A 21,082-nucleotide genomic window follows, 5' to 3' on the forward strand; every position below is an offset into this window, starting at 1 on the left:
GTACTCGCTCCACGAGGGCCTATGTTCCTAAAACCCTCCAAAGACTATCTTCTATTCCATAAGCCATCTCATACACAGATATTGTGAGTTCTCATTCCAGACTGCATATAGGATCCAGCACTCGCCTACGGCTCCTGTTCCTGAATACTGAAGACTCTCTGTTGCATAGAGGCCATTACAGATATCTACAGTTGTGAATGTATCATCTACTACTGGTTATGTATCCAGCATACCCTGGCTACTCACTATCTATAGTCTCTCTCTACAGCTCAGCAACCCAGAGACCGCAATTCCAGTACCAGAGAGACTTCAGCCCTGCTGGGCACATCAGCTCACTACTGCCACCTTTGGTGGTTCTACTTCCAGTCTGATAAAGAACTATCTGTGTCTGTCTCCATATTCCAGCCTAGCCGGTGGTCCCTCTCAGGACATCCTCTTGAGGGCGCTGTCATCTGCCATCGGCCCAGGGATTCACCAATTTACACTACTAGAGCAGTATTATACGACTGCCACTCTGTGGGAAGCCTACTCACTACAGAACACTAACTCCGCCTACGGAGTATTACAATTGTCAGCTCTTCCCCTTGGCAGGGTGATCCATAACCAATTACTAACTCCCTGGTGGACTTATAACAGATTGCCAACGCCTCCCCGTGGTGGGATAAGGTATTACAGATTCTAACTCCGCCTCTGGGGAGCCGTTCCTATAGATTGCTACTCCTAGCAGCAGGGATTGACAACAGATTGCTAACTCCTTCCTCTTCAGGAGGAGATCCATATCAGATTGCCAACTCCTCCCTCTACAGGAGGAGCTCGATAACAGATTGCTAACTCCTGGCAGCAGATTTATAAAAGAAGTTGACGATTTTTGCAAGCGCAATCCACGGTCTCATGTCTCCTTTCTGCTTGCGACCTAAACGATGAACTATCTCAATTTTCATGTAACTCTGCAATTCCGACATGCCCATTTCTCCAGAAATACCGGTAAGCTCGGATCATCAATACTATCTGGAAGCCTAGTTATTCTTATGTTGAACGCCTTGACCTGTTCTCTAAATCTTCTATTTTCTCTTTTTTTCCAGTGTCACAATTCTCCTTTCATGCACCAGCGTGTCATCCTCAGTAACCAGACCCTTCCTTCCACACGTTCGATACGTGGGTTTAACTCTGAGAGAGAGGTTTTAATGTTGGTGATTTACGGTATTTGGAAATCAGGGAAAGTTTAACATTCAGAGTGGATGCAACCGCTTTCGTCAGCTCGGCAATCATCTCACTATTAGTGGAAGGGCTTGTTGTATTTGTGTTTGTGGCAGCCATTTACCCCTCTCCTGTGCTTGCTTTCTCTTAATTCTTTTTTTTGCCCCTTTAATGGGCATATTTCTAGGCAATCTTTGCATAAATCTGTCAATCGACATATAGGGATCTTATCAAGTCGAAGTTTGCTCTGTGTTGCGATATTCATTAAACACACTCACAATTGTTTATACTTGCAAACGAATACCTCACAAAATTAATCCAAAGGCTATTATCCATAAATATGCATAATTCAATACTAGCCTTAAAAACTAACACACAATATACACAGCCAATAATAGTTTAACCCTTTAAAAAAATGTTTTTTTTTCAGGATCGAAGCATTATTTCCCAGCAAGTCCAACCCACTTTCAGCAGATGAAGCTTCTGCAGTCGGCGTTCCTCCAGCAAATTACCAATAAGAAAAATGCTGCCATATCCCATTTTCTAAAAGAAATAAATATACCTGCATTATTCCGTTTCTTAAAAATTAATACATTTATCCACATTATTAACAATTCCCAAATGTTTACAGTTGACTCCTAAAAAGATGGCCTGAAACTATGGTCCAGAAACTAGCCCAGCAGCTGAAAGCCTGCTTTTGTTGATTTTCTGAACTTTGACTAGTCAGGTAACGTTAATAATATATTGCATAGGGTGAAAATGGATAAGTGTAGAACTTTGAGTGATGGAACACAAAATGTAGCCTCGTACATCGATCTAAGAGAGCAACAGAAGTGCAAATACCGGGGCCAAACATATAATCCTTCATCAAGGTCACTGAGTTCGTCACAGATTCAGCAGGTCGCTTTATTGGCAGGACAGGGTTACCTGTGAGGCCAAGTACTGCACAGAAGGATTAAAAGAAAAGGGTAGGGAAAGAAAGGAAACAATTATAAAGTGATAATAAGCCAAGTAAAGGTACGGGTTATGGAAAGTACAGCAGCGGGGACAGGGCTCAGGTTCTGCTGCTGGTCTGCAATGTTTTGTGCAGAATAAAGAACTCCTGGTGTTCACTGATCCTCTTGTCTTGGTTGCTACTGCTATATTGGATCCGTTTCCGGTTTGTTTCTTTGGACCTTCTCTGTATTGTCCCTGGTCAGGTTTTCTTTCCTGCCTGGTGACAGGGTACCACACATTTTGCTGCTGTAGCAGCTGTTTCTACGTTTTCCCCAATGTAACCCTTTTTTCATGGATTTAACGGTTTCCAAAGGGCACACGAGATTTTCATCTCTGATGTTGTCTCCACAACACTGTCCCCAAGGTGTGTGGGTCCTTCTTGGCCCAGACGATAGGGTGCTTTTCCCTTAAGTGTGTGAGTTTTTCAGTCTCTCTACAGATACGTTGTGGTGACCGCTGGGACAAACAAGGTGGGACAGCACTTGGTGTTCAAAATAAATTTACCGATTCTTTTAAAAGTTCAGTCAATGTCCAATAATAAATCCAAAAGTGTGCTTGACAACTCTCTTTATTTACTCTGCTTTCTCTGGCTTGGTTATGAATGCTGTCTCTCAGGTTCCTGGGATGGAGCATACCACTTCTTCTTTCAGTGCATAAACTGTTCCAGTGGCTAGGGAAATCCTACATGTGGGGAATCCCAGAAAAAATGTGCCTGAGTCTCAATGCCAAATCTTGGTCACCCAGCCTGTGTCCTGGTTCCTTAGGGTAGAGATCCTGTTGAGGGTCTCCTGATCTTTCTCCTCCTTCCTGAATGTGACTTCTCTGAAGGGAAAAGACTGATGCACACAGGAAACCAGCTATACCAGCCCGACTTCCCAGTGAGGAGGGATGGATCAAAAGCCTTCTCACAGCAAAAAAGGAGAAACCGCCTTTACTTCAAAAATCTCTCAGGCTGGAGTAATGCTATCACTAGTCTTGCTCCTCCTCTGGAGTAGAAGGCTAGCTCACAGGTTTTCAGCCCATAGTCCTCAGGGTCAGGGGAATAACCATCACCCTAGGGTTTAAGGTATCATACCAGTTACCATTTTCCTCACTACCCCCTACGCGCCTTGTATATTTACCCCTTGTATACTCACCCCCTGTATATTTATACTCCTACTCCTTTAACAATAACAATATTCTTTTCCCTTGAACCTTAGTTAACCTTGTTACTTAGATGTTACTGTTCCTCTCGTTTCTCTCCTCCTACTTGTTGGGGTCTCCTTCCGACCCCCAGTTACTCTTAACCTCCCATCTCCCCCCCCCCCCTGTTATTTGTAATTTCCACCTTTTTGTTATCATGTAAACCGACATGATGTGTATTTTAATGTCGGTATAGAAAAACTGTTAAATAAAATAAAATAAATAAGTTACAAAACAGCCAAGATCTCAATAAAGTCTATCTTCCAAAAAATGAGGCAGACCCTCTCTGGCAGGGAATGCACTGATAAGGAGTTTCCTTTGAGTGAAAGAACACTAACAGGTCGATCCAGTAAAGTGTGCTCCGTCGGAGCGCACTGTCACCCTGCTCTGGACGCGTGTTTTCCCTTACCCCTTATTCAGTAAGGGGAGGAAAACACGCGGCCCACCCGCGGCACCTAATAGCGCCCTCAACATGCAAATGCATTTTGATGGCCCTATTAGGTATTCCTGAGCGATCCAGTAAGTAAAATGTGCAGCCAAGCCGCACATTTTACTCTAAGAAATTAGCGCCGCCCAAAGGTCGGCGCTAATTTCTTCCGGCGCCAGGGAAGTGCACAGAAAAGCAGTAAAAACTGCTTTTCTGTGCACCCTCCGACTTAATATCATAGCGATATTAAGTTGGAGGTCCCCAAAAGTAAAAAAAAAGTAAAAAAAAAAATAAATTTTGAATTCGGCCCGCGGCTGTCGGGCCGAAAACCGGACGCTCAATTTTGCCGGCGTCCGGTTTCCGAGCCCGTGGCTGTCAGCGGGCTCGAGAACCGACGCCGGCAAAATTGAGCGTCGGCTGTCAAACCCGCTGACAGCCGCCGCTCCAGGCCAAAAGGAGGCGCTAGGGACGCGCTAGTGTCCCTAGCGCCTCTTTTTCCTCGTTTGCACCGCGTCGCCTAATTTAAATACTGGATCGCGCGCACCGGCGAGGGGCCGGTGCGCGCGCCGGGAGAGCGGGCGTTAGTCCGCTCTCCCACGGACTTTACTGGATCGAGCTGTCTATTAGGTTAGTAGGCCCAACCCGGCAGGGGAACATCAAACCAGCTCCTCACTGTCTGAGATCCAACTCAAAATGTCCATATTGCTCCTACTTCTAGCCCTCCCAAGTAGACTAAGAGACTACCAATCACAAGGCAACCTCAGGGGAAGGTGCTGTCTACGAATGGTGTCTCTCTCTAAACTGTGTAATTCTGTGGGCAGGACCTAGGGCCATCTAGTGACTGACCAAGGGGTTGCCACACCAGTAAGCCACCTTATCTGTCCTGGCATTAGGGTGCAAAACTGAGTCAGATGAGGCCCTGACATGGTGGAGCACTGTTCAGTCCAGAAACATATAAAGACTCGGTTGTTTGATAGGCCTTGCGTCTATGTTTATGTCTGGGAATAGCATGTTCTTGGCTCTTTATTATTGAGATGGCTTGTCTGGCTTAGGTTGTTTGGTATATCTGATGGTTTTGGTGCTACTGTTTAGTGATGTTAGTTTATTATGTTTGATGTTATTGCTGTATGTATTAGATTGCTGAATTATTTTTCTTGTGAACCAGTTAATCTTATATGGAAGTAGTGGGTAATCAAATTTATAAATAAACCTTAAATTTAGTATGCCAGGGTACGGAGCAGATCTGACACCAGGCTAAGCAGAGCTGTGGACGATGGGGTGGGGAGTCACATTGACGTGGCTGTCCAGGAGGCAGGAGCTTACTTTCACTGCTGTATCAGTGTGGCCGCCCCTCTCCGACAGCCCCGGTGTCAGGAATAAATGGAGTAATGTGGTCTGCAGATTTGTATCCCGTGGCAGGGCTGGAAGTCCTGTGGAATCTGTGCTGGGCAATATTACTTCTCAAGCTTAAAACATACGCGTTTTGCAGCCTCAAAGACCTGATCGCCTGGTAAATAGCAGTCTCCAAACTTCTGCCCGCGCAGTCAGTGTAATGCCAGTATAAAGTTTAAATCCTGCGCCGGCATCAGCTTTCTACTGACCCAGAGCAGGTCCGTAAAGAGCTATTTATGGCAGTCTGACGTCCTCCTGTCCTGCCCATGCAGGAAAATGAGGGGTTTTTATTTAATAAAACGTATTAATCGCTTTCCAGAAATAAGCGATTTACAAACTATTACGTAAAATAACATTTTGTAAACTATACAAACAGTGCACACGGCATCGGTGTCGCCGTGAGTTGCTGCACCTCACGTTATTCCCCACTTAGCTGACATCTGAGGCACAAATTCTATGTGAAAGGCCCAGAGGAGCAAAGAAGTGCGAGCAAGAATGGGGGAGAAGCCAGAGTCAGTACCTGAGAGAGAGCATCCCTGCGCCTTTTCTCTCCCTGCAGCCTCCCCATTCCCTGCACTGGGGCCTGCGCTGCTGCCGGCAGTCTCGGTGTGGCTATCCCGGCCCGGCACGCAGGAAGCCCTTCTGCTTCCCCTTGCTTCAGTTTCTGTATAACGTGCTCATAATGGAATTTGTGTCCGCTTAATGTTGGATAAAAATTGAACGGGCAGGGGAGCAAGGCTATAGCAGATTGTATCTCGCTGCCAGCACGGGTGTCGTCCTCCAAAATATTTACTTGTGGCTATGGGCGGAAAGACCTTGCGGTGTCCAGAGGGGCCAGAGAAAGGGGGTGAAAAGAAAGGCAGGAGCCGAGGAGAGAGAAATGCTAGCAACTCCTAGCCCTGCCCAAGAGGAGGCCAGCTAGACTGGAAAGAGGAGGAGGACCAAGTGCTTTGTCCTTAAATAGGAACCCACGTTCTTGTAAAGCTGACCACCTGCCTGCTGTAAATCTGTACCCTCCTATCCAGCTGCCTGCTATAGAGCTCTGTACCCCCCTATCCAGCTCCCAGCTATAGAGCCCTGTACCCCCCTATCCAGCTCCCTGCTATAGAGCCCTGTACCCCCCTATCCAGCTGCCTGCTATAGAGCCCTGTACCCCCCTATCCAGCTCCCTGCTATACAGCCCTATACCCTGCTAAACAGCTCCCTGCTATACAGCCCTGTACCCTCCTATCCAGCTCCCTGCTATAGAGCTCTGTACCCCCCTATCCAGCTCCCTGCTATAGAGCCCTGTACCCCCCTATCCAGCTCCCTGCTATAGAGCCCTGTACCCCACCTATCCAGCTCCCTGCTATACAGCCCTATACCCTGCTAAACAGCTCCCTGCTATACAGCCCTGTACCCTCCTATCCAGCTCCCTGCTATAGAGCCCTGTACCCCCTATCCAGCTCCCTGCTATATAGCCCTGTACCCTCCTATCCAGCTCCCTGCTATAGAGCCCTGTACCTTCCTATCCAGCTCCCTGCTATAGAGCTCTGTACCCCCTATCCAGCTCCCTGCTATAGAGCCCTGTACCCTCCTATCCAGCTCCCTGCTATAGAGCTCTGTACCCCTCTATCCAGCTCCCTGCTATAGAGCCCTGTACCCCCCTATCCAGCTCCCTGCTATAGAGCCCTGTACCCCCCTATCCAGCTGCCTGCTATAGAGCCCTGTACCCCCCTATCCAGCTCCCTGCTATATAGCTCTGTATCCTCCTATCCAGCTCCCTGCTATATAGCCCTGTATCCTCCTATCCAGCTCCCTGCTATAGAGCCCTGTACCCCCCTATCCAGCTCCCTGCTATAGAGCTCTGTACCTACTATCCAGCTCCCTGCTATAGAGCCCTGTACCCCCCTATCCAGCTCCCTGCTATAGAGCCCTGTACCCCCCTATCCAGCTGCTTGCTATAGAGCCCTGTACCCCCCTATCCAGCTCCCTGCTATATAGCTCTGTATCCTCCTATCCAGCTCCCTGCTATATAGCCCTGTACCCTCCTATCCAGCTCCCTGTTATATAGCCCTGTACCCTCCTATCCAGCTCCCTGCTATAGAGCCCTGTACCCCCCTATCCAGCTCCCTGCTATAGAGCCCTGTACCCCCCTATCCAGCTCCCTGCTATAGAGCCCTGTACCCCCCTATCCAGCTGCCTGCTATAGAGCCCTGTACCCCCCTATCCAGCTCCCTGCTATATAGCTCTGTATCCTCCTATCCAGCTCCCTGCTATAGAGCCCTGTACCCCCTATCCAGCTCCTGCTATAGAGCCCTGTACCCCCCTATCCAGCTGCCTGCTATAGAGCCCTGTACCCCCCTATCCAGCTCCCTGCTATACAGCCCTATACCCTGCTAAACAGCTCCCTGCTATACAGCCCTGTACCCTCCTATCCAGCTCCCTGCTATAGAGCCCTGTACCCCCTATCCAGCTCCCTGCTATATAGCCCTGTACCCTCCTATCCAGCTCCCTGCTATAGAGCCCTGTACCTTCCTATCCAGCTCCCTGCTATATAGCCCTGTACCTTCCTATCCAGCTCCCTGCTATCCAGCCCTGTGCCCCCCTATCCAGCTCCCTGCTATACAGCCCTGCATCCTCCTATCCAGCTCCCTGCTATCCAGCCCTGTGCCCCCCTATCCAGCTCCCTGCTATACAGCCCTGCATCCTCCTATCCAGCTCCCTGCTATACAGCCCTGCATCCTCCTATCCAGCTCCCTGCTATACAGCCCTGCATCCTCCTATCCAGCTCCCTGCTATATAGCCCTATACCCTCCTATCCAGCTCCCTGCTATATAGACCTATACCCTCCTATCCAGCTCCCTGCTATAGAACCCTGTACCCCCCTATCCAGCTCCCTGCTATATAGCCCTGTACCCTCATATCCAGCTCCCTGCTATATAGCCCTGCACCCCCTATCTAGTTCCCTACTATACAGCCCTGTATCCTCCTATCCAGCTCCCTGCTATATAGCCCTGTACCCTCCTATCCAGCTTCCTGCTATAGAACCCTGTACCCCCCTATCCAGCTCCCTGCTATATAGCCCTGTACCCTCCTATCCAGCTCCCTGCTATATAGCCCTGTACCCTCCTATCCAGCTCCCTGCTATACAGCCCTGTACCCTCATATCCAGCTCCCTGCTATATAGCCCTGTACCCTCCTATCCAGCTCCCTGCTATACAGCCCTGTACCCTCATATCCAGCTCCCTGCTATATAGCCCTGTACCCTCCTATCCAGCTCCTTGCTATACAGCCCTGTACCCTCATATCCAGCTCCCTGCTATATAGCCCTGTACCCTCCTATCCAGCTCCTTGCTATACAGCCCTGTACCCTCCTATCCAGCTCCTTGCTATACAGCCCTGTACCCTCATATCCAGCTCCCTGCTATATAGCCCTGTACCCTCATATCCAGCTGCCTATTACATAGCCCTGTATCCACTTCCAAGCTTCATTCTGTAACACTGTACCCCCTGCCTGGCTTCCAGCTTCAGTCCTGTGCCTGCTGCCTGACCCTTTGCTATGACCCTGCATCTGCTGACCAGCTCCATACTAATTCAAATTTAATTTATTTTAAAAATGTGTAAATTGTCTTTTCTGAATACAGATCTGATCAAAGCTGTGTACAATTAAAATACTGATAATTCACAGTAAAACAAAAGCTGAGTGCAGGGCAGGAGACATACGATTACATCAGTACCAGTCGGGGGTATCCCCTGATGATCCATCTGCTCTGACGCTTTACCTCCTTCATGGCTCCCTGTTATAACCTTGTATACCTCATCTGGGCTCCTGCTGTACCCCTGTATTCCCTTACTGGCTTGCTGCCCAGGTCCCTGCTTAACCATGTGCCTCTGCCTAGCGAGTGTCTGAAAGTCGGCTGTGTTAAAATACTACATTTCCCTCTCCTTCCAGTTCAGTCACAAACGGCTCCAGTCCTACTTGCCGCCATGTGTGACAGCAGGGATTTGAAGCTAAGATTAGAGCAGTCCCAGGCTGGGCCAGAAGTGTGATTTGCAATCTATAATGGTTTCCTTGCTTGTACATTTCATCCTCTATACTTGCTGGCCCCAGAGCAAGTCCAGGTCTCTTGCATGGCAGTGCTGATTCTGGGCCATTAATATGGCCCAAATGCTTAACATTTTTTTTTTAATAGTTACTTTCTTCTGCACTTAGTTTTGGGTGTTGCTGCTTGCTTTCTGATCCCTTGGTTGGTTCTTTCAGAGGAGCTCACCTCTGGTGAGGGGGAGTCTCTGCGGAGTGTTAAAAAATAATTCAGAAGGGAACAAATTGTGCTGACATCCCTAGACCATAAGAGCATAAGATATGCCTTACTGGGTCAGACCAAGGGTCCATCAAGCCCAGTATTCTGTGTCCAACAGTGGCCAATCCAAGTCACAAGTACCTGGCAAGTACCCAAACATTAGATAGATCCCATTCTAATAATTCCACCAACAAGCAGCGGCTGTTTCCCATTGGTTAATAACATTTTATAAATTTTTCCTCCAGGAACTTATCAAAACCTTTTTTAAATCCAGTTGCACTAACTACCTGAACCACATCCTCTGGCAGCAAAATCCAGAACTTAATTGTGTGTTGAGTGAAAGAATTTTCTCCGATTCGTTTTAAATGTTTAGTAAACCAGCCTTGTTAACTTCATGTACTGTCCCCTGTATTATCCAAAAGAGTAAATAGCTGTTCTCTGAGGCCAAGCAGAATGGTAGACCTCACACATGGGTGACATCATCAGATGCAGCTCCAAACAGAAAACATGTCAAAGTAAAATGAGCATGCACAGCATGCCGTAAACCATGCGGAGTCCCTCTCAAATCTCTCTTTTTCAATGGAGCTGTAAGCATCTCAGAGTGAATGGGTCACTGTGGCTTTTTGGCCATTTTGGAAAACGTTTTTCTTAATATTTCTTGCTTTCCACGGATTTTCTTTGCGGTATTTGTTGCTGGGTCCCTCTCGGTGCTTCTCCAAAGAGTTCCTAGTCAGGCTTTTCAACGTTTCTGGAAACTTTCATTTCACAGTCGATTCCCTTGTGGCAGCTGTGCTTTGGTGCTCGCCGGCCATCGGTGCCCGCCGCCATCAATTTTGATTTTGGCCCTTTTATTTTGTCTCTTCATGGCCACATCCGGTTTTTGTCAATATCCTCAGTGCCCAAGGACCATGTCCATAACGGACCCCCATGAGATATGAATCCGCTGCCTGGGGCATCACATGACATTCAGGGTTGCCGCTTATGTGCACAAATGATCCCAAAGGGACTCGCCTTCAGCTTGACAAGATAGAACAGCTCTTTGGGCTGAAGAAGACCGAGCCATTGGCATTGGCAGCATTGTCATCGATGGACCTCTGAGCCACTCTGACACCGCACCAATGACATCAGCGGGACCGTCAGTGTTGTCAGCGGATAGGGGCACCAGAGACTGAACACCATCAATCTCCTCCAGGCTGAGGATGTCTGGTTTCTCGTCATTGTCCTCAGCATTCGGGAAAGACTGAGCCGAGCATTGAGGGAAGCTGCTGTTGAGGCGATACCCCCGAAGCGACCCTGTGGCAAAGAGCGCCAGTCTTCCATTGATGCTGGGGGTCCGTAACGGTCTCCACCTCTCCTGATGCCAGTCACCGATCTGCCTCGCAGGTCCGAAGAAGATCTGGCCACCTCTCCTTCCTCCCAGTTGGGTTGGCATTGGCAGCGTTCAAGGAGGAGCTGGATTGGCGAGTCCAGCTGGCAGTGGAATGGGCACTGCAGGGCATTGGTCCTGTGGCACTGTCCATCCTGGAACTGCTGCTGGAGAAGTTCAATGCATTCAGCAGTGCATTACCAACCCAGCTGGTGTCAATTCCTGGGACAGCATTGGTGCTCGACGGGCTCATGATGCCTCTCCCTACTGATAAAGTGGTCACTGCTGGTTCCTCCGAGGAGCAAGCTCCACCTTTGCCGGCAGAGACGCCAAGGCATGTAGCCTCCTGTCCAGATTTTCCGGTGCCTGCACCTCTAGAAGAAAGCCTAGGGCTCCATTCCCTGTGGCTTACAGTGAGGATGAGAGTCCATATGAACCCTGGGGAGATGATACCTCGGAGTCCTCCAAGGATTCTGAGGGTCTCCCCCTCAGACCCTTCTCCTCCAGAGAAGTGAAGGAAACCTCTACCTGAAGACTTAACCTTCGCAGGGTTTCTATGGGTGATGGCGGAAGCCATCCTATCTCAGTTGCTGACGGAGGAGGATGCCAGGCATAAATGCTTGATATCCTCCAGTTCGTGGAGCCTTCAATGGAGATCATGGTAGTCCTGATACACAAAATCCTTAAGGAGCTGCTGCTGTGGAAATGGGAGCACCACCTCACATTGCCTCCTGTTAATAAGAAGACTGACAAGGTCTACCTCATCCAGAAGGCTGCCTGATTTGATAAGCGTCAACTTCCTCACTAATCTGTGGTGATCGAATCCGTTCTCAAGAAGGCCTAGTGTTCTCTGACCCATTCCTTGGCACCCCCAGGGAAGGACCACAGAGTGGACACTCTTAGGAGGAAGGTGTTTCAGAGGGCCATGCTCATTGCCCGCATTGTTTCCTATCAGTTCTACATGAGCCAGTACTCTCGGGACATCTGGAAGTAGAAGCAGGAGGTGACTGAACAACTGCCTCAACAGCAGCAGGACACCCTCATGTACAGGAATGACTCGCCGACGTACCGTGTATTGAGGAGAATCTCTTCAGAAGATAGGGGGATGGACATGGTAGCCCAGCTCCGGGACCACCATGAAAGTCTCTAACTACTCCACCCAGCACGCTATACCCATCTTTCTCTTCTAGGAGGCTGGTGAGAACGGGACAGAGGAAATCCTTCTTTCGCCAGAGGAAATACTGTCCTCTGCCCCCTCCCTCCCGTCACCAGCATCAGGGCTCCTATAGCTGTCCCAGGCAGCAGAGGGCTTCCAAGCCCAGCTGGCGCCTCAGTCAACTCCAGGGATGTGGTTTTGACTGGGTCGTAGGGAGTGTAGGCCAGTCACCTGTACCCAGGATGTTGGACCCTCCAGTCAGGGGCAGGCTGCATTTCTTCGTGAACCAGTGGCCCAGTATAACCTTAGACTAGTGGGTTCTCTCCATCGTCTGTCAAGGCTACCTATTGAATCTGTTAGGTGCCAAATTGCCCTCCAAGCCCGTTTTGGGAGCCGGTAGCACATCAGAAGGTACTACTAGTGAAGCTTTCCTCCCTCTTAACGGCCAGAGCAGTGAAGCCTATCCTCCAGGGCAAAGGGGGGGGGGGGGGGGAATTCTACTCCAGGTACTTCCTGATTCCAAAGAGAACAGGAGGATTCCGTCCCATCTTAGACCTAAGGGCCTTGAACAAATTTCTAAAAAAGAAAAGTTCAAGATGGCTTCCTTGGGCGCCTTGATCCCCCTTTTACAAAAAGGAGACTGGTTATGCTCCCTTGATCTAAAGGACGCATATACACACATAGAGATCTTCCCCAGTCACAGGAAAGTATCTCCGATTTGTAGTGGGAAAACAGCACTTCTAGTACTGGGTGTTGCCGTTTGGGCTGGTGTCAACCCTCCCCCTTCACAAAATGCCTGGCCATGGTGGCAGCACATCTCCACAAGCTTGGGGGTGCATGTTTTCCCTTATCTGGACGATTGGCTGGTCAAGAGCACATCTCAAGCAGGGGCCGTCAGATCCATGCGCCTGACCATCCAGGTGTTGGAGTCGCTAGGGTTTGACATCAACTACCCAATGTCTCATCTCAGCCTATCATCTCAATTGGACTTCATAGGAGCCCTGCTAGACATGGCTCAGGCCAAGGCCTTCCTGCTTCATCAAAGGGCTGTTACTTTAACGAGCATCATGGCGGAGATTCAGCAGAGCCAGCAGGTGTCAGCATGGCATACATTGAGGCTGTTTGGCCATGTGGCCGCAACAATCCATCTCTCTTCCCATGTGCAGAGCCCAATGGTGGCAGTAGTGCCAGGCTACACAGAACATCCAGGACTGTATCTGAGTTACCTCGTCTCTCTGGGACTCGTTGTTCTAGTGGTGGGTACTTTCACATCTGGACCAGCGGATCTCTTTTCAAAGTCCTGCTACCCAAATTGTCTAACCACAGATGCATCCACCCTGGGGAGCTCATGTAGATGGATTCTGCAATAAGGGTCTCTGGTCTGCTCAGGAAAGCGGTTTTCAAATCAATTTCCTGGAGCTTCAGGAGATCCAGTATGTGCTATGGGCTTTCAGAAGTTGTTCTGATACAGACTGACAACCAGGTAGCTATGTAGTATGTCATCAAGCAGGCAAGCATCCCCCCTAATTGAATTCATTATAGAATGGATAAAAACAGATACCCCTTCCATCATCCTTGGAGATTTTAATCTCCATGTTGACTCACTCCCCCCTACTGCATCATGCGAAACGTTCATTCAATCGCTCCTTGCCATAGGCTTCCAACAAATTATAGCATCTCCAACTCATAAAGCTGGTCACACGTTGGACCTAATGTTTATTAACTCTAGCTTCCAGACCTCCAACTCATCCACCTGCACCCCGGTGCCTTGGTCCGACCACTACCTTATTGAAAGCAGACTCGCCATGAAGAAACCCCTCCCAACTAACTATCCTGCTCACACCACCATCATATCCAGAAAAACCTGCCCCAGCGACAAATTAACTGACGCACTAGCTTCTTCCCTACCAAGACTTATCTTATCAGACCCAGACACAGCCTTAGCATCCTGGCATAGCCTTACAGAAGACATTGCCAACAAACTATGCCCAATCACCGAACGTATCATAAATACCGCAGTGAAACCCTCTAAGCCATGGTACACCCAAGAGTTAAAAACCCTTAAATGCAATCTCAGACAAAAAGAGAGAAAATGGCGCAAGGACCCAACCCCCCAACTATCCTCCAGCTACAAAACAGCCCTTCATATATATAGACTGTCCACCCTTAAACATAAGCGAGACTTCTATGGAAAAAAAATCCATGACTATAATTTCAACCCTAAAGCTCTTTTCTCCTATGCGCTAACCTTACCACCCCTATCCCTCCTACCATTCCAGACTCTGAGGCTGCGGCTAAAACTGAAGAACTCGCCAACTACTTCCAAAGCAAAATCGCCAACCTGCTCTCCAGATTTTCCCCCACCAACCCCTCTCCCCCCACTAACCCACCTTCAATCCCCTCCCCATCCCAACCTTCAATGACCACAATTGACCTCACCTCCTCTAAAGAAATTACAGGCCTTTTGCGAAAACTTAAGCCAGCCTCTCACCCCAGCGACACCATCCCCACCAAAGCCCTAATAACCATCCCCAACAGCATATCCAACACCATAGCAGATATTATCAACTGCTCCACCACCCATGGGGTAGTCCCAGATTCCCTCAAACACGCTGTTGTCAAACCCCTCCTTAAGAAACCCTCCCTAGATCCGAAAGACCCTTCCAACTTCCGCCCCATTTCCAACCTCCCTTTTATCTCCAAACTTATGGAAAAGGTGGTCAATTCACAACTCATGGACTACCTAGAAAATCATGATATCCTCCATGTTTCCCAATTTGGATTCAGAAAACATTTTAATACCGAATCCTTACTGCTCTCCCTCTCTGACTATCTTCTCAGAGGACTGGGACAAGGTCACAGTTACCTCCTCGCCCTTCTCGATATCTCAGCGGCCTTCGACACCATCAGCCACCACCACCTCCTGACACGGCTAGAAAGCATCGGCATCTCAGGAATAGCTCTAGCCTGGTTCAAATCCTATCTCTCTAACAGAAAGTTCTCTGTTAAAATCGGAAACAACCTATCTGCCGCATACCCCCTACAACAAGGAGTCCCGCAAGGTTCATCACTTTCATCTACCCTCTTCAATATCTACCTCATCCCTCTCTGCCATCTCCTCTCCGACCTTAAACTCAAATTCTATCTCTATGCTGATGATGTACAGATCATCATTCCCATTCACAACTCTATATCTGACACCCTGGAGCACTGGGAAAAGTGCCTTGCAGCCATCAACGCACTCCTCTCCAACCTTCAGCTTGCACTCAACACGAACAAAACGGAACTCCTCTACATCTCCTCACATCCCCCCGACCTCCCACCTAACGACCCTAAACTTAACCTCCTCACAGCCCAACCGTCCATTAGGGACCTCGGAGTCCTTCTTGATCCTAATCTTAGCATGAAACCTCACATCAATTCCATCCTTAAAGCGGGCTTCTTCAAGCTCAATGTACTAAAGAAACTCAGACCCCTGTTCTACACCCATGACCTCCGTACAGTGATTCAAGCCACTCTCACCTCCAAACTAGATTACTGTAATGCTCTCCTATTAGGGCTCCCATTGTCCTCAATAAAACCCCTTCAACTACTGCAAAATGCTACTGCAAGACTCATTACTAACGCACGCAAACACGACCATATTACCCCCATCCTTAAGGACTTACATTGGCTCCCCATCCTGTCCCGTATACATTACAAAACGTTGACCATAATACACAAGTCCATCCACACCCACAACTCCAACTGGCTCGACCTACCTTTCACTGCCCCCCTGTCCACCCGAGCCACCAGATCTACCAACAAAGGCACCCTACATGTCCAATCCCTGAAAATGGCTCATCTCTCCACTACCCGCGACCGTGCTATCTCTATTGCCGGTCCGGCTCTTTGGAACTCCCTACCTGACCACATGCGCATTGAACCCTGTGCAATCAAATTCAAAAAGAAATTAAAAACACTCCTGTTCAACCATGCCTACCCAGAATAACCCTTCTCCATCTCCCCTCACAGTTCCCCCTTCAGGGGTCTGCCCTCTCCTTATATTAAGGAGACTATCATTGTAAATTATAAACTGTATTCTCTGGTTATGACTTTCTTGTTTTTAACTATCTTTCCTACTGCCTATTTATTTTATCCCCTGCCCAGTTACTTTCTCCCTGTTGAAATGTATTTTCCAAACTTTCAGTTATTATGTGAACCGGTATGATGTACCCACTAATGCCGGTATATAAAAGTTTCTAAATAAATAAATAAATCATATCTCTTGTGTCAGGAAGTAGTCCAGATCTGGTCATGAGCCCTGTACAGATGGTGCTCCGGACCATGTACCTGGCCGGGACCGAGAAAGTGCTAGAGACAGACTGAGTTGTACCTTCAGACCCTCCGAGTGTTCCCTGGACCAGGGGGTAGCGAATCGGATATTTTGCCTCTGGAGGAGTTTGGATGTAAATCTGTTTGTGTCCCCTTGCAACAGGAAGGTGCCTCAGTTCTGCAGCCTGTCAGATAGTAAACCAGCCTCGGACACCCTTGCCTATCATTGGGGCAAGGGTCTTCTGTATGCGAATCCTCTGATTCCCTTAGTAGCAAAGACTCTCTTGAAGCTTTGCGAGGACAAGGGACTATGATCCTCATAGCCCCTTATTGACAAAACAGTTTTGGTTTCCACTCCTACAGAGTTTCCATTCGGAGACTGATCAGTCTGGGCACTTCTCCAGATCTCATCACCCAGGATCAAGACAGATTGCGGCATCCTAACCTCCAGGCCCTGTTGCTCACAGCCTGGATGTTGAGAGGTTAATTCTGCAACCACTCAATCTCTCAGAGGATGTGTCTCGGGTCCTGGTGGCTTCTAGAAAGCCTTCCACTAGAAAGTCCTATGGTCTTAAATGGAGGAGGTTTTCCATGTGGTGTGAGAAGAAGGACCTAGATCTGTTCTCCTGCCCCACACAAAAGCTGCTTGATTATCTTCTACACCTATCAGAAACTGGCTTAAAAACCAACTACGTTAAAGTTCATCTCAGTGCAGTTGGCGCATACCGCCATGGTGTAGATGGTTCGCCCATCTCTGTACAGCCTCTTTTCTATTTCCTAACTTGTCTTTATACTATTATAATGTTAGGGGCGGATTTTCAGAGCCTTGCTCGCGTAAATCCGCCCAAAACCGGGCGGATTTACGCGAGCAGGGCCCTGCGCGCCGGGAAGCCTATTTTACATAGGCCTCCCGGCGCGCGCAGAGCCCCGGGACTCGCGTAAGTCCCGGGGTTCTCCGAGGGGGGCGTGTCGGGGGCGGGCCCGGTCGTCGCGGCGTTTCGGGGGCGTGTCGGCAGCGTTTTGGGGGCGGGTACGGGGGCGTGGCTACGGCCTGGGGCGGTCCGGGGGCGTGGCCGCGCCCTCCGTACCCGCCCCCAGGTCGCGGCCCGGCGCACAGGAGGCCCGCTCGCGCGCGGGGATTTACGCCTCCCTCCGGGAGGCGTAAATCCCACGACAAAGGTAAGGGGGGGGTTTAGACAGGGCCGGCCGGGTGGGTTAGGTAGGGGAAGGGAGGGGAAGGTGAGGGGAGGGCAAAGGAAAGTTCCCTCCGAGGCCGCTCCGATTTCGGAGCGGCCTCGGAGGGAACGGGGGTAGGCTGCGCGGCTCGGCACGCGCCGGCTATACAAAATCCATAGCCTTGCACGCGCCGATCCAGGTTTTTAGCAGATACGCGCGGCTCCGCGCGTATCTACTAAAATCCAGCGTACTTTTGTTTGCGCCTGGAGCGCAAACAAAAGTAGGCTATTCGCGCGCCTTTTAAAATCCGCCCCTTAATGTTTAGCTTCTAAATGAGTTTTTATAGTAATTTATATTTGAATATTTTATGCTGTATTTTATTTTCTTATTATTCAATTTTTTTGGATCTTTATTGTAAATCGTAGAGATAAAACTTGTTTCTGTCCAATGGTATATAAAAATTGTATAAATAAATAAATAAAATGCGGGACCTGCTTCAATTGATGCCTTCACTAAGGCCTCCCACTGTCTTGGGACTTCAACGTGGTGTTAACTCAGCTGATGAAAGCTCTTTTTGAGCCGCTGCGCACCTGTGAACTGAAATTCCTGGTGGTGGTGGTGGTGTTCACCTCAGCGTGCAGGGTCACTGAGCTCCAGACCTTAGTGATTTAATTACCTTATACTAAGTTTTATCATGGCAGGGTGGTCTTGTGTACGCACCCTAAGTTCCTGCTTAAGGTGGTAACGGATTTGCATCTTAACCAGTCAATTGTCCTGCCAACATTCTTTCCCAGGCCCCATTCGCACCAAGGCAAACAAGCCCTGCACAGTTTGGACAGCAAGCAAGCATTAGCCCTCTGTATGGAGCGGACAGAAACCCATAGAGAGTCCTCCCAACTTTTTATTTCTTTTGATAGGAATAGGTTGGGCATTGCCTTTGCCAAATGGACACTATCCAGTTGGCTAGCAGATTGCATCTCCTTCTGTTATGACCAGGCGGAACTGCATCATTCTGTCAGAGCTGCCATGGCAGCAGCGGTGGTCCACTTGTGAGCAGTTCCCATGGAGGAGATCTGCAAGGTTGTGACGTGGAGTTCTCTCCACACATTCACATTTCATTATTGTCTGGATAGGGATCGCTGATTCGACAGTAGGTTCAGCTAGTCTGTCCTTCAGAACCTATTTGAGGTGTAGAACCCAACTCTCCATGCCTAGGGCCTGTTGTTTGTGTTCAGGCTGTCTCCCCACTGTTACCAACAGCACTGTGGTTGTGCCTGTTGGCACTTGGTTTGGGTGTCTGTTGGTCCTCTTTTGTGTGGGTAAGCAGCCTGTAGCTAGGGATTCACCCATGTGTGAGGACTACCATCCTGCTTCTCCTGTGAGAAAGCAGACTTGCTCACCTGTAACAGGTGTTCTCCAAAAATGTTAGACTTCAGGAAACCTGCCCGCCACCCTGTGGAGTTGGGTTTCTCCTAACTTTTCATTTATATATATAATTCTATGTTATAAGACTGGAGAGGGATCCCCCATGGACACATGGATAGTGGCATTGCTGGGCATGCACAGTGTGCCAAGTCAAAGTTCTAGAAACTTTGACATAAGTATTCTGTGTCGGGGCTCCATCTGATGATGTTACCCATGTGTGAGGACTAATATCCTCGGAGAACACCTGTTACAGGTAAGCAACTCTTCTTTTCACATTTACCTGTTCAGGTCCTTTCATGATTTTCTAGATGTTTATCATATCCCCCCTCAGCCGTCTCTTCTCCAAGCTGAAAAGTCCTAACCTCTTCAGCCTTTCCTCATAGGGAAGCTGTTCCATTCCCCTTATCATTTTGGTAGCCCTTCTCTGTACCTTCTCCATCGCAATTATATCTTTTTTGAGATGCGACGACCAGAACTGTACACAGTATTCAAGGTGCGGTCTCACCATGGAGCGATACAGAGGCAGCATGACATTTTCCGTTTTATTCACCATTCCCTTTCTAATAATTCCCAACATTCTGTTTGCTTTTTTGACTGCCGCAGCACACTGAGCCGGCGATTTTAAAGTATTATCCACTATGATGCCTAGATCTTTTTCCTGGGTGGAACCTAACATTGTGTAACTACAGCAAGGGTTATTTTTCCCTATATGCAACACATTGCACTTGTCCACATTAAATTTCATCTGCCATTTGGACGCCCAATCTTCCAGTTTCGAAAGGTCCTTCCACAATTTATCACAATCTACTTGTGATTTAACTACTCTGAATAATTTTGCCAATTTGATCACCTCTCTCATCATACTCCTTGCAGATCATTTATAAATATATTAAAAAGCACTGGTCTGCTTTAACAGGGACTTGTTCTGTCTCTAGAAGCTGTACAGTATCCTGCATTAAGGCTACAATGCAGTAAGGTATCTGTACCTGCTCTCTGCTGGGGCAGTGTGTGTGTGTGAAGCTTGCAGTTCTGCGGTCTGTGCTATACCTGTTCTGTTCTGGGCAGTGTTTGTGTGTGAGGGAAGCCTGCACTTTCGTTATCTGTGCTTTACCCGTTCAGGGCTGGGACATTTTATGTATGTGTTTTTGTGAAGCTTGCACTGCTGCTGTCAGTGCTGTCCCGTTTCTGTGCTGGGGTAGTGTGTGTTTGTGTAAGGGAAGCCTGCACTGTCACTGTCCATGCTTTACCTGTTCTGTGCTGGGGTAGGATTTATTTATTTATTTTATTTATTTATTTAAGAGTTTTTATATACCGTCATTAAGTTATTTACCATCATAACCTGCCCCCTGCCCCCCCTTTGTATCGACCCCCCCCCCCTCATCCCTCCCCAGTTACTTAGTTATTTGTTCTGTTACTGCGTTTTACGTTATACACCGTTCTCTGTAAAGGCTATGCCTATATACTTTCTGTTGTAAGTTACTTGTGAACCGGCACGATGTGCAAACGGTTGCCGGTATATAAAATTAAATAAATAAATAAATAAAAAATAATAACGGTTTACAATCGGGCACCTGCATCAAAGAAAAATGTGGGTCATAATTTACATATTCGGTAACAAATAATATTATGAATAACATGGTATATGAAAAGGAGTTTACATTTAAAGAAATTCACATGGGGAAAATGAGTTTAGTGGCAATTCATCCTGATGGTTGCTAACAGTTAAAATATGGTGGCCTAATTCCAGAAGGAAATTAAGTGCTGAGTGCTCTATGCCGCTTATCCATATTCAATTGCCTGTGTCATTCTCTTTCTTGAAGGCTTGTTTGAAAAGCCAAGTTTTCAGTTGTGCTTTGAAAAGTTTATGATTACTCTGAAGTCTTATGTCAAGGGGCATGGAGTTCCATAATGTGGGGCCGGCTAGAGATAGTGCACGTTCTCTAACTTGGGTAAGTCTTGCTGTTTTCACAGATGGAATGGTTAAAAGTGCTCTGTTTGCTGATCTTAAATTTCTGTGTGGAACGTGTACTCTAAGTGCTGTGTTCAGCCACTGCCTGTATGTGTGCGTGTGTAGCTTGCAGTGCTGCTGCTCGTGCTTTACCTGTTCTGTGCTGGGGCAGGGTGTGTGTGAGTGAGGGTAGCCTGCACTGTTGCTATCTGTGCTGTGT

The 21,082-nt window shown here is 48.3% G+C and overlaps 1 protein-coding gene across 1 annotated transcript in view; it reads left to right on the plus strand.

Annotated features, from left to right (window-relative positions):
- Nucleotides 1–21,082, plus strand: part of NHEJ1 (non-homologous end joining factor 1) — a 421,432-nt gene that overhangs the window by 202,930 nt on the left and 197,420 nt on the right. The gene's annotated exons all lie outside the window — the stretch shown is intronic.

Source organism: Rhinatrema bivittatum, chromosome 6 (genome assembly GCF_901001135.1).
Source record: "Rhinatrema bivittatum chromosome 6, aRhiBiv1.1, whole genome shotgun sequence".
Taxonomy (NCBI): Eukaryota; Metazoa; Chordata; class Amphibia; order Gymnophiona; family Rhinatrematidae; genus Rhinatrema; species Rhinatrema bivittatum.